This window comes from Palaemon carinicauda, chromosome 23, assembly GCF_036898095.1.
Source record: "Palaemon carinicauda isolate YSFRI2023 chromosome 23, ASM3689809v2, whole genome shotgun sequence".
In the NCBI taxonomy this organism is placed as follows: Eukaryota; Metazoa; Arthropoda; class Malacostraca; order Decapoda; family Palaemonidae; genus Palaemon; species Palaemon carinicauda.
Window position 1 is genome coordinate 78,985,160 of NC_090747.1, and position 14,850 is coordinate 79,000,009.

Below are 14,850 nucleotides of genomic sequence, written 5' to 3' on the forward strand. Positions count from 1 at the left end.
ATGTATAATTTTTCCTTCAGAATCGAAAGGTTTGTAATGCCTTTTTTTTCCAGTTGACAAGGACGTAAACATTAGATTCTTTTAATTTCTTTTTCAATAACGAGAAATGTTTTCAAAATATCAGTTAGCCAATGTCAAGTTCTTATAAATAGTGATAGTTTATAATGGCATGTATGAAGAGGGTTTATTTACAAAGGCTATGATGAGGGCATGTAATTATTCATAAATCCTCTAATCTAAAAGAACTATCAGCAGACAACAATCTATCATAAAGGATTCTTATGAGAATATTAATTCTCGATCGACTACCAATGCTGTATTTCATTTATCTACTTTTACATCGATTTCATATGACGTAGTTTATTAGTTTATTGAATCCTGAATGTTAAATCAAAGGGGAGGAAGTTTTCGAGGAAGCGAACAAAGAGCTGCCAACAACATTGTTAACATCATTTTGATTTTGAAGGTGTTGAAATTATTCTAAGCAGGTAGAATTATACTTCAGTTAGAGTTTTGTTTTCAATTTGAATAAGTGTTGTAAGAATTACAAGTTTATCTATCTTAACATATCTTGGATTTCATAAGGTTGGCTATCCTGGTGCAAAAGTAGGGCGATATGTAAAGGAAAAAACTATTGTATATTCCTTCCACAAAATAAATAAACAAATCTCCAGAAAAATACATATCCTCATTATAGTCTATATAATACTATTCTTAAAATACTAAAGCTCAACCAAGAAATATTTTTTAGGTTTTTTAAAAATTTAAAGGAATTGTTCTTACCTTAGTTTGGGATTACTGATGAGGTTGGCGTCCATGCCGAAGGGATTCCAGTTTGTCCAACATAAACACTATAAAATTTACGTCATCATAAACAAACGATTTGTAATTATGAGTCTATGTCCAAACACTAAAACTTTTTTTACCAATATATTAATTTGTTATTACAAAAGATCGTTTTCAGTCACAAATTTACTTGAAAATAATCTCCTTTTACGGCACTAGAAGTGGCAGCCCTTGTAACAGCAGGTCACTTATGCTTGAAAACATTACGATTCTTTGAAAATTATATTGACATATTTATTAGCTTCTAAAGTGAAAAATAACTAAGCCTTTGAGTTCATTAAAGTATTTCTTATTTCCATGCAATTTAATTGTAACTTTTTGTTTTCCCCCTAAAAAGGCCTCCGACATGTCATTATTCATGTCTGGGGTTTGGCCAGTTTTCATCACCACGCTGGCCAACTGTGAATTTCTGATGATGAGAGACTTTTGTTTGATCGCTCATGACAAACCAACCTAGTATGGATGGCCCTCATTATTGCAGCTTTGTTGATCATGGCAATACACAACCTCTTACCACATTTAGGTATCACCACTCAAGGATATATCTATCTATCTATCTATCTATATATATATATATATATATATATATATATATATATATATATATATATATATATATATATATATATACCCACACACACACACACACACACACACACATATATATATATATATATATATATATATATATATATATATATATATATATATATTCCCTTTCTGGGTTGGGATAACCTTAATAAAGCTAAAGAATTTATGTAATACAATCATCAACTAAGTTGTAATAGTTATTCTGGCTTGCTATGAGCGATCAGGCTAAAGTCTCCCACCATCACCAATTTGCAGTGGCCAGCGTGGTGATGAAAATTGCCTTAACTCCAGACATGAATAAGGACATGCCTGAGGCTTTTGTTTTGCACTGAACTAGAAACGGATACCTTTGCTGTTATTGATGTTTATATATATATATATATTTATATATATATATATATATATATATATATATATATATATATATATATATATACACGCACACACACACACACATATATATATATATATATATATATATATATATATATATATATATATATATATATATGTATATATATATATAAAACAAAGCCTTTCTTTAATACATTTATTGCTTCGTTATAAAATGTACGACGTTTATAACCCAAATTATTGGTTCTGTAGGAAAAAGCTACACTGGATAAAGGATTAAAATATGAGAACTCATGAAATACATTTCTAACTAATTATCAAAATAAATATATCATTATTTCTGTATTATAATTATGCACATGACAATTTTTCGTTTCTGCTATATATATATATATATATATATATATATATATATATATATATATATATATATATATATATATATATATATATATATATATATATACTGTATGTATAATAGGATACATTCATTTTGGTGGACTTTCTTCTTCAACCTCTTGATTGTTCAGCTACGGTAAAAGCTTAATTATCCGGATGCCAGAGCCTGTATCATTTTGAATAAATGAAATAAATGATATACAAATAATCTCATATTTATATAATTTCTAAAATATAATTCAACATAAGATTTTCAAATAAGGGCATCCTGTGTTGTTTCGCTCTTATAGGTAACTGAAAGAGCAAGTGAGCAACTACTGGGAAAGTCGATGAAAAAAGAAACGTCCCGAATATTCCTAAAAACCACTACTTTAATATCAAAAAGGCCTCACTGATGCCATCTATTGGTGTATTTAAGAACATTAGAAAATTTAGTCAGTCAAAAGTAAAACTATTGTATTTTTTTTCTTAGAAAATAAATTAAAATTCTTATAGACATACATGATGATGAATGTGATATAACAAATTTATTTTTTTTTATGTTAAAAGGCTTCAATATGAAGCATTTTGAAAGGAATAAGAAATATGAAAGGGAAATTCTCGACTACAGTTCTGGCAAAATTGGATTGGTTTAGCAGGCGTGGCCCAGAATTACCAACAGATTAAGTGAATAGAATGCTTTATAATGAAGCTGTAAATAGTGATTTGATCATATTCAATGAATAAATGTGTATATAATAATATGGTTTTATCGTCTTGCTGAAAAGGAAATTACAGATTATTTGTTATGATTAACTTCCCTTCAAAATCGAAAGGTTTGTAATACCTTTTTCCCAGTTGACAAGGACGTAAACATTAGATTCTTTTAATTTTTTTTTTCAATAACGAAAAATGTTTTCAAAATATCAGTTAGCCTATGTCAAGATCTTATAAATAGTGATAGTTTATAATGGCATGTATGAAGAGGGTTCATTGATAAAGACTATGATGAGGGCATGTAATTATTCATAAATCCTCTAATCTAAAAGAACTATCAGCAGACGACAATCTAGCATAAATTATTATTATCAGGATACAAATTGTGGATCGACTACCAATGCTGTATTTCATTTTTCTACTTTTACATCGATTTCATATGACGTAGTTTATTAGTTTATTGAGTCCTGAATGTTAAGTCAAAGGGGAAGAAGTTTTCAAGGACGCGAACAAGAACTGCCAACAACATTGTTAACATAATTTTGATTTTTCAAGATATATTGACAGTATTTTCTAAGCAAGATTAAAGTAGAATTATACTCCATGTAGACTTTTATTTTCAATTACGATAACTGTATAGAGAATTGCTAGTTTGCCTATCGTAACATCTCTTTGATTTCATAGGGTTGGTATTTTGGTGCAGAAGCAGGTCGATATTCAAAGGAAAAAACTATTGTATATTCCTTCCCCAAAACAAATGAAAAAAATCTCGAGCAAATTACCTATCAGCATTATAAACTATATTGTATTATTCTACAAATACCAAAGCCAAATCCCCGAATATTTATTAGGTTTATTTAAAAGCTTAAAAGAAGTTCTAGATCTCAGTTCTGGTGTTACTGATGAGGTTGGCATCCATGCCGAAGGAATTCCAGGATGCCCAACATATTAAACATAGATTTACATTATCGTAAATAAAGAATTTGTAATTATGAGCCTATATACAAACACATAAACATCTTGAATAAACATATATCAATCTGATCTTACAAAAGATCGTTTCCTGTCTCATATTGACTTAAATTCCTCTTCTTTTTAAGGGCCTCAGAAGTGGCAGCCCTTGTACAAGGAGACAAGGTCGCATATGAATGTAAATATTACGATTTTTTTTTTTTTAAATTATATCGATATATTTATTGGCTTCTTAAGTGACATTTGCTTAAGCCTTAGATTCATTGATAGTTTTACTTGTTGAATCTCATCGACTAAGGCCTTTGATTTCTCTATACATTCGATATTATTATTATTATTATTATTATTATTATTATTATTATTATTATTATTATTATTATCAAAACTACACCCGTAGTTGGAAAAGAAGGATGCTATAAGCTCAAGGGCTCCGACATAGAAAATTATCTCAGTGAACAAAAGTAATATGGAAATAAAATTAATAAACTACATGGGAGGTAATGAATAATCAATATAATACTGTTCAAGATCAGTAACAACTTTCAAATAGATCTGTCATTTATAAACTATGAAGAGAGACTTATGTCACCTTTTCAATATACAATCATTCCCTGCAAGTTAGACTTCTGAATTTCAACCGATTCAATTGCCTGAACTCGGAGATAATTCTACACTCTGGTAACAGCTGGAATAAAACCTCTAGCATATCATGTAATATTGAGCCTTCTGATGGAAAAGGCATGACTATTATGATTAACTGCATACCTAGTATTATGAACAGGATGGCACGGTCCGGGAAGATCTGAATGCAAAGAATGGCAGAATTATGAAAAATCTTATGCAACATGCATAAAGAACTAACTGAACGACAGTGGCAGAGATTAATAACTAGGTCAGGAATAAGAAACTTAATAGACCCTAAGATCTTGTCCCACAAATTGAGATGAGAGTCAGCCAGTGAAGACCAGGCAAGAGAACAATACTCGAAACAAGGCAGAATGAAGCAATTAAAATACTTCATCAGAATAGATTGATCACTGATAATCTTAGGAATTTATCCACTTTCTGTGCAACTGAAGAAGAAACAGACCGAATGTGTTTCTCAAAAGTAAATTTGTAATAAAGAATCACACCTAAAATTTCAAGAGTCGTATAGGAGTCTCCTCGAACCACTTTCAATCATACTTTGAGTTTCGTTAGGGTTCAACTTTATGTCCCATAATTTCCATCATGCAATAATTTTACAGTTTCGAAATCTTTGTTAAGCGTTTCAACAACAGCTGATTAACATTTAGGGGATGAAATTTATGTAGAGCAGCATAATCTGCAAATTTACTGATCTTGTTTTCTATGCCAAACCACATATCGTTTGTATATGGTATAAAAAGAACACTACCCTGAGGAACACCAGATATAACATTCTTATAATCACTATGGTACCCATCAACAAAACTGCAATCTATTACTTAAAATTTCAATCATACTGTTAATAAAAACCCCACTTACTCCCAACTGTTTTGAGTTTGAAAATTGTGGCCTTCTGATTAAACTGACAAAGCAAGCACTAAATTCAAGGCCAACTGTATGAACTTCTTGACCACAATCAAGGGATATCTGTTCTGCATTTGGGATTGCAAGGCCGGCAACACATGCTCCAAGGCCTTTGAGAACGTTGAATTGCAAACTGAAGAGCAAATGATTACCTTCACCATACCTATTCAAATTCGGCTATTGATATCCATGGCGGCAATAAAAGCATATTTGGAAACACTTAAAAAGAACACATCTCTTGAAATTGCACTAATTCATCATATGAAATAGAGTTTTCTGTTGCTATTTCGTCAGCTCTTTTCTGATCATGAAGTCATCGCACTTCCTTAGTTTGGTGGCTGTACACCAGTCAGGACTATTAATGTGAGAAACCTCAAAAGACATTTAATCACAGAAAATATGAAAATTTAAGTCATGTTAGCATTCTCAACATCATGATTTATCTTAGACATGAGTTTTATTTGTCGTCATATTGGATCATAAAGGTCGTTTAGTTAGTATATTCTATGGTGTTTTGTTGGTAGAGTTATTCATACCGTGTATGATGGGCGAATCCATCGTTGGCATAAGGTAAAAGTGACAGCCAGGGCATGCTTATAGCAGGTATGATCATGAAAATTGGCAGTAATGAAGCTTATATATATCTAAATAATCCTTTAAAATTCCATTTGAATATATTTATTGGTATAGGAGTTATTGACCCCGTCACTGAAAATATCAGCTGAATTATTCTAGGAACAATTTACTACACAACCAAAAATAACCATTCAACCCATACCGAAATAAGCGTTTTTTGTGGCTTTTCTATGGCAGATATCAACATGAAAATTGATATGGACAAAGTAAATATCCATCCCATAAATCCCAGAAAATTTCATTTAGATATGTAAGGTATTCTACAAGAAATTTACGGCGCCGCAGAAAATCGGCCTTCCGCGGATATCGAAAAATGGCTACTGTGACTTTTCTATGGTAATTATCAATACGACAATTGGTATAGATGTAGTTCATATGACACCTATCAAACTCTGTGAAAATCATTTGGATATCTGTAAAACTCTAGTAGTAGCTTGAGTCACTTGTGAACCAAAGTGACAGCCAGGGCATGCCTATATAGCAGGTATGAACATGGAAATTGGCAGGAACAAACCTTGTACATATATCTAAAAATACCTTGATATTTAATTTGTATATATTTATTAGTATAGGAGTTATTGACTCCGCTGCAGAAAATATCAGCTGCTCCCCCCACCCCCGCTCCGAAATGTATGGTTAGGGAATGACTGGGCTTCGGGTTGGGCGAGACATCTTAAAAAAAACTTGGCATTTCATATAAGGTCACTCACTTCGTTCGGGACAGTAATAATAATAATAATAATAATAATAATAATAATAATAATAATGATAACAATAATAATAATAATAATAATGTATGGGATGTTGGTGCATACGTTTGAATAATCAGTTTATACTTCTTATTCAGTTTGATATTAAATTCTTCAATTCTATCATTAATACAATAACATTCTTCTATGTTACTTGCAAGATTTCTATTGATAAGAAAACCCACTCCATTTCCCCTGTTCCTTTCATGTCCCCTGAAGCAAAATATATGGCACTCTTTTAACTCTCTATATATTTTCAAATTCTTCTAATTTCACTTAATCCTATCATATTCAAATGTATTTATTTCAACTGTTGTTTATCCTCTTCATAGATTTTGTAATGCATAGAACAGTTGGGGATGGTGAAGAAGGATTGGACTGGTTTGGTAACAGGAAATTAGCGGGCATAAAGTATCCTGATGATGCTGTTCTTATTAGCAAAACGCCACAGGACTTGCAAAGCTTGCTTATCAGAATGCATGAAATATCACAAGAGGTTGGAATCAAGATAAATAGAAGAAAGACAGAGATGATGAAAACGGAATATACAATAGAAGATGAATTATAATTAAAAGGAGAAAGGATTAATGAGGTGGAATCATTTAAATATTTAGGAACCATGATCTCTAATACAGGGTCTTTAGAATTGGAGTTTAATGAAAGATTGATAAAAAATCAGACAATGGGTAGATTAAGTAAAATTTGGAAATCAAATCGCCTGAAATTACATACAAAAATTAGGCTATATATCAGTTTAGTGAAATTGGTGTTACTGTATGGATAGAGACGACTGGCGATATCTAACCGAGGCCTTTTGCGTCATTGGGCGTAGGAGGAGAGGATAATGATGATGATGATGATGGTGATGATGATGATGATGATGATCAGTGTTATAAATATTATAACCCTTATGGATTGGGGATACCTTAACGTGGTGAAAGGGATTGTGTATCACCCTGATCAGCAAAGCTATATTCGTCAGGGCCACCAATACTAGGTTGGTTTGCTGTGAGTGATCAGACTAAAGTTTCCCACCAACACCTATCCACAGTGCCCAGAGTGGTGATGAAAACTGGTCAAACCCCAGACATAAATAAGGACGTGTCTGAGGCCTTTGTCCTGCAGTGGACTAGAAACAGCTATATTTGTTGTTGTAGATATTATAAGATATAGTGTGTCCGCTTAGTTGATAATGGCCTATCTAAAAGAGACATTGTTGATAGGGCCATCTTTAAAAGAGGTTTTACATTAAACTTTAAGTCATCATCATCATTTCCTCCTACGCCTTATAACGCAAAGGGCCTCGGTTAGATTTCGCCAGTCGTCTCTATCTTGAACTTTTAAATCAATACTTCTCCATTCATCCTCTCCTACTCCAAGTTTCATAGGCCTCAGCCATGTAGGCCTGGGTCTTTCAACTCTTCTAGTGCCTTATGGAAGCCAATTAAATGTTTGGTGAACTAATCTTTCTTGGGGAGTGTGAAGAGCAAGACCAAACCATCTCCATCTACCCCTTACTATGATCTCATCCACAGATGACACTCGAGTAATCTCGCTTATAGAATCATTTCTAATCATGTCCTGCCATTTCTACATTAAGTAGTCATCTATTAACAGTTAAAGAAAATGCAAAAAAAAAAAAAAAAAAAAATAATAAATGGAATTATTGGGTTTTCGGAAGACACTGCCCTGAACCCTAAAATTAATCTACAGTATATATTACTGATGTGGTGTAACATATAACTTTAAAGTGAATTTGGATTTATCGGTATCCTGGAGCTGATTCATAATTACTAAAAAATAAAATTTACTTTCAAAGTAATAGATTGCATCTACCGTACTTATGATGAAATAGCTAAAGTATATTTTGTACATCGATTTCATATAAAAATTTTACTGATAAAAATTTAATTTTAGAGTTTAATCTTAAGTAAATTTGTTGTATTCAAGGGTAAAATTTAGCCATTAAAAAAAATCTCAAAGTTATTTTCTAAAATATTGAGGTGAACGTGAAAGCACACGAAATCCACGAGCAAAACTGAAAAAAATAGCTATATTTTAAATAAATAAACAATTTACTCAAAAATATTCATAATGAAATTTCATTAAAACTTACGATAGTATTGAAGAACATATGGATTTAATTGTAAAATATTATGAATCTAACAAGCATCTGGGAAATATAATGAGTATTTTTACTAGATGGGTTTTGTAATATAGAAACGAAAATAAATATATCACTAAAATATTCGCGTGGTTAACATCGCCATATACAATGTGAACTGAAAACGAGGTGGATTTAAATTGAATATCCCCAACGAGATCATTAATTAAAGTAACAATACCATTGTACTAATCTTCAAATTTAAATAATTTCCTATCAAAAGTTTTGGGAAAATATATGAACCGTATATTTGTTATACTCGCTATCTTGTGTTTTGTGCATCTTTACCACTCACATCTGCTAACCAATTCTTCATTTTCAGCTCTCTCCTACACAAGCTGAAACTTAATACTATTGCTCATCCTAAAATCTTAAGCTCAAACTACTAAGGAAGATTTTACTTCTTCTATACCAATATCTCTAAATAACCTTTTCCAACTTCTTCCCGAACCATTCTACTCATTGGGACTTACTGCTGTTTCTCTATTTCCCCAACTAAACGACGGGGCTAGTGGGCTCTTTTGGGGATATGTCTCCTCCCCTCCGTCACCTTCTTCCTTTCCTTTGACCAAAAAGAGGCTGGGGCGCCTCTAAAATAAGAAAAAAAGTAGCTGCAGATTATTCTTGACCCCCACCCTATCCCAAACCACCTACAAATAAAAGTTGCAGATTATCCCATCACCTAAAAAAAAAAAAAAAAAAAAAAAAAAAGGAAAAAAAAAATCAACACCTACGGGTAAGTGTGCAAGAGCCCGTGTCTGGCCGTAAGAGCAAGGCAATCTAAAATAAACAACAACAACAACCCGTTTATTAGTTTTTGGACCCCCTTATATTAAAACAATTATGGAAGACCGCAATGGGAAACCAAGGATTTTGGGTGGGAGATATGCCCAATAAGAGTGATTTTCAGCAATAATAATTGTAAAAAAAATTCCTAATAAGCGCAAGATAACCTGCTGGAAGATATAAATTATATATGGTTCGTGTAAGTAGCGTCAAAGTACCATCATTTCAAAAGTTATGTCTGAAAAATCAGAATTTGAAATGAAAACAAACACAAGATCACCAACTAACCTAAAAGTTTCCTACATAACCCAACCTAGAAGCCGTATGATTACTTAGCTGAAACACTCCCCTTAGACTGCTGTATCCTTACATACCTCCCTTAGACTGCAGTATCCTTATTTACCCATCGTAGGGAGGGTTCCTTCCCCCTCCCAACGCCCTTCCCGCTAACTCCCCCCTCCTTTAACTGTCGTATCCTTAACTTAACCCAAGACTAAGTCTCAATCCTGTATTTGTTTCTCAAAGGGCTTCACTCTTGGTAAGGTAACACTGAATCATATTTTGTAAATCGTAAAACTAGTTTCATATCGTATTTCAGACCAAGATAAATACCATTATTTAAGTTTTAATGCTCTTCTGTTCTGACAAGCGGTACTTCGCCGTGAGTCACTATGAAAGTATCGTAAGTAAGCATATTGACAGTAATCCTTACCTTAGGTTTGGGAGGGCGAAGGGGCACAGTGTAAAATCCGGACGTCGGATGCCGTCCGGGAGAATAGAAAACCGCTTGTATCACCTGTAAATGCGCCATAATAAACCACTTTTTGGACACAGGTAATGTTCACTGATACTTTCTGTTATTTCCTGAATAAACGTTCGAAAAATATTGATTTATTTTCATTTTATTGAGAATAATCTCAATCGGACGTCAACATTACACTATGTACTAAGTGGTATTCTCAATAACATGAAAATAAACCAATATTTTTTCGAAAATTTATTCAGAAAATAACAGAAAGTATCAGTGAACATTACCAGTCTCGAAAAAAGAGGTGTATTTTCGCGTCTTTCCCGGTGATACAAGCGATTTTCTATTCTCCCGGACGGCACCCGACGTCCGGATTTTACACTATGCCGGGCGAAGGTATTGGTCCTTTGTAGATGGTGGGAACACTGGCATTGTCCATTTCACACAATTGATTGAAATTAAACGGCTCTAATTTTTTCCTAAAAAACACAGTTATGTAATTTCCCTCTGTGTCTTAAGTGACACCCGGACCAGACGGTAGTCATGATGGAACTGAAGAGAAGGGGGATGGGTGTTGTAAAAGTATATTCGGGAACTTATGCATAAATACTTGTAAGCTCCTAAATGGGTAAAAACTGATGAATACGCCATTCCACAAACACTGAAAACCAGGGTTGCCAGATGGGAAAAATCTCCTACGGCCAAATTATTTTCATATGACGGCCAAACCGGCCAAATCAACTATGGTTTACGGCCAAAATACGGCCAAATATTATTTTTTTTTATTACACTAACTACTATCATTAGCCTATTATTATTAGTAATGCAGATGTAAGTATGTAGTATAAAAGGCTATTAATTAGATATGCATGAGTAGCAGGCCTAAATCAGGTATTAATCCTTCACTTCTTTGCCATGAATTTACATTTATCTATTGTTATTACTCTCATGCAGTTAGTATCACATTGTATGCATTCAAACACACAAACAAGTATGAGCATAAATTAATTAAATGCATATGTGTATTTTTTTATGGGCATGTGAAAAGAGAGAGAGAGAGAGAGAGAGAGAGAGAGAGAGAGAGAGAGAGAGAGAGAGAGAGAGAGAGAGAGAGAGAGAGAGAGAGAGAGAGATCGCATATTACTAGTATTGTATTTTTGAGTAGGCTAATCCCGTATAGCCTACAATCGTTTATTCTTAAGGTTATTTATTGAAAGAAGTCTTCTTACCTTCCGTTTATTTATAAGGAATTAAGACAGGTGTAGTTATAATGAATTACAATTACTTAGTAAATAGCCTATCACAAAGATATGAAACAATTTAAGTTCTTTTATTTAATACTTCTTATATTTCTAATAATTCCATTCCCTGTCTTTAACTGTTCATTCTTTACTGTTTTACATTATATTAGTAATGATTACAACATATTTCTAACTAGAGATTATTCATTAGTTCATTTTCAGAATTGCAAGGATATCGGCTGCATTTTCGCCCTCTGACTCTTCCCTCTCATACATATTTACCGAATTGAAAAGCTCTAGCATGTTTTGATTTACTTTAAAGTCCTTGCAACATTTCCCTTGAAACTGGAGATGAGTACGGATTCTAAGGATCGCCTCCAACATTGCTGTACTCATTCGATTTCGTAGTTTTGTCTTAACGCAAGTAACAGAGGAAAAAATTCTTTCAACAACAGCATTACTTATGGGTGTTGTGAGGCAAGCCATTGCATAATTCCCTAATTCTTTGAAAGGCTGGTTCCCAGTTGAATTTTTGTACCCTAAGACCCCGGACCAAAAAGGAACCGATTCCTTTGGAATCTCACCATTAAAAACAGACTCTTCTGCCCATGGCAAATGCAATATTTTCCTGTATTGCTGCTCGATGCCATCCTCATTATCTTTTCTTAAGTGGGGCAATGGAAGATCTTTAAAAGACACACGGTCAGTTTGGCTCAATACCTTGCTAGGAGAGAATGCACTGAGGCCTTGGAATATTGCTGTTGATGCTGGGAGCCTATTTTCCACTTGTTTTAAGGCCTCAAAAAGGAAACTTGAACATCGGTGCCTAATCTCATCTGCAATTTTTACCACTTCATTTGAGTTATTTTCTAATTCTATGTATGTATTCAGTTCCTTGGTGAATTTAGCACCATAGTCGATATCCTTTGTTGGTAAAAATTCTCCCCTCTTGTTAAGTACTCTATATTGTAGAGTTTTATGAATCAAAAGTAATTCTTTTACCAAGCCTTCGGGATCACCATCGGTAGCTTGAAAAAGAGCATTAAGTCTTTCAAAATCTGTCACGATTGGTGACACAAAATGAAAGTATAAGAGATTTACTTTATCTCTTAACATATTAAAGATTTCCCTTGCTTTATAGCGACAGGATGCATCTGCATTTGGTAAAGCAACTGAAAAATATGCCTTCAACTCTTCCCAGTTTACAAGAATATTATATATGATTTTTCCTCTGACCAACCATCGTGTATTTGAGAGTTTTTGAAATGGAAGGGGTTGTCCTTTTCTTTCTTCATTTGCATCCATAACCTTAAACAGATCCTTGAAAGCTTCTCTTCGTATGACACTCTTACTAAACCATTTAGGAACTTCATGTAACAAATATCCTAAGTTAGAGGGTAATTTGTCAAATGCCTTTTCCACGCAAAGTGCGAGGGAGTGACAGACACACTTGTTGAGTTGACAGTTAGGTGATTTCTCTCTTACCCTAGACCAAACAGAATTGTGTTCACCTATCATTGCTGAAGCCCCATCACTCCCAAACCCAACACAGTTAGACCATTCAAGCCCCATATTTTCCAGGGTATTGTTCAAAGTCACAAATAATTCATGACCAGTTGCTCCAACAACGGGTGCGAGGCCTCCGAACTCGGTCACAATAGTAGACTTTGATTCACTGTAATACCTAATTACAATACACAAATGTTTATCAGTAGCTACATCTGTGCTTTCATCAATAAGTACGCAAAATTTCTTCCCCTGTACATCATCTTTAAATTCTTGGAATAGTGCTGGAGAAATGACTTTTGAAATTATTTTGCTGCATTTAGTACGATGAATCTGAATGTTTTCTAATATACTACCTTTACCATTTCTTTTTATTACTTCCCCCACATGATCCACACTAGCTATTGTGCAATGGCAAGCAAAGGAAACTGCAAGTTCTATTTCAACACGCTTTTTTTCATCGTCTTTTTTATTAAAGACTTTCACTGGCAATTTCTGGGACATTGCTGAAGCATTCACCCTGCTCATGTGCCCTTTGGTTTTTTCATGATCAGCAAGTCGAGAAGCCTTTGGAGCAATAGTAGTCCTACATAGTTTACAATAAGCATCTTCACTACCTTCACTTGCTCTTTTTAACCACACAAATTTCTCTTCCCATGATTTATTGTATTTCCTCCCACTATCATAACTTCCTTTCCACTTAGGTTTACTTAATGACATAATGGTAATCAATCACCAATCACAGCACTATTTTTTTAAAGTCTCCTTTTGGCTGTTTAAAACGTCAGGTTCAAATTCACACTGATGCTCAAGTTAAGCTAGAAATGTATCTAAATCGATGCATTTCTTTATTTAGTACTAAACGCGTACTTGTCTTGTACTGTGTGTGTCTGTCAGTAAGCAACATAGCCTGTAGGTTACGTTGCTGTTACATCACTTATCTAGTACTGAACAAGTAGTAAACATACACTTGTACTGTATGTGTCTGTCAATAGGCAACATAGCCAGTAGGTTACGTGGTTGTTACATCACTATACTGTCTTTTCATTTGATATTTTACTGATTAGAAATAAAAATTAGATATAACATATGAAAGATAAATGATATTACATGAAATGTAATTATTTTGAAAACAATACGGCCAAAATTCGGCCAAATTGTTTGGCCGGCGATGGCTAATAATTTACGGCCAGAGAGTTTTCCATACGGCCAAATTTGACAAATTTGGCCGCAAAAACGGCCAGATGGCAACCCTGCTGAAAACTTCCCAAAGTGACTGAAATCAACGCATGCGCAATAACCCATCATCAGTCTCGAAAATATAAACAATGAATTTAGCCAAACTAACCAGCGCTCGTCCATTTTCTATAGCGAATTCCAGTTTCGCTAGAAATTAAAGTATCATATATTAACTAAGGGGTGAGTTTTATAGGTGACATGAGAGAGAGAGAGAGAGAGAGAGAGAGAGAGAGAGAGAGAGAGAGAGAGAGAGAGAGAGAGAGAGAGAGAGAGAGAGATTTCCAAGTTCTCGCCCTAGCGATTAACTGTTCCATTTTCTATTATATGTCTAAGAAGCTAACTGAAGAAAATGGAACATCTTGTTTTTAAGGA

At 33.6% G+C, this 14,850-nt stretch overlaps 1 pseudogene; it reads right to left on the bottom strand.

The window, feature by feature from the left end:
* Positions 1-11,940: 11,940 nt before the first annotated feature.
* Positions 11,941-13,897, bottom strand: LOC137617670 (zinc finger protein 862-like; annotated as a pseudogene).
* Positions 13,898-14,850: the final 953 nt, after the last annotated feature.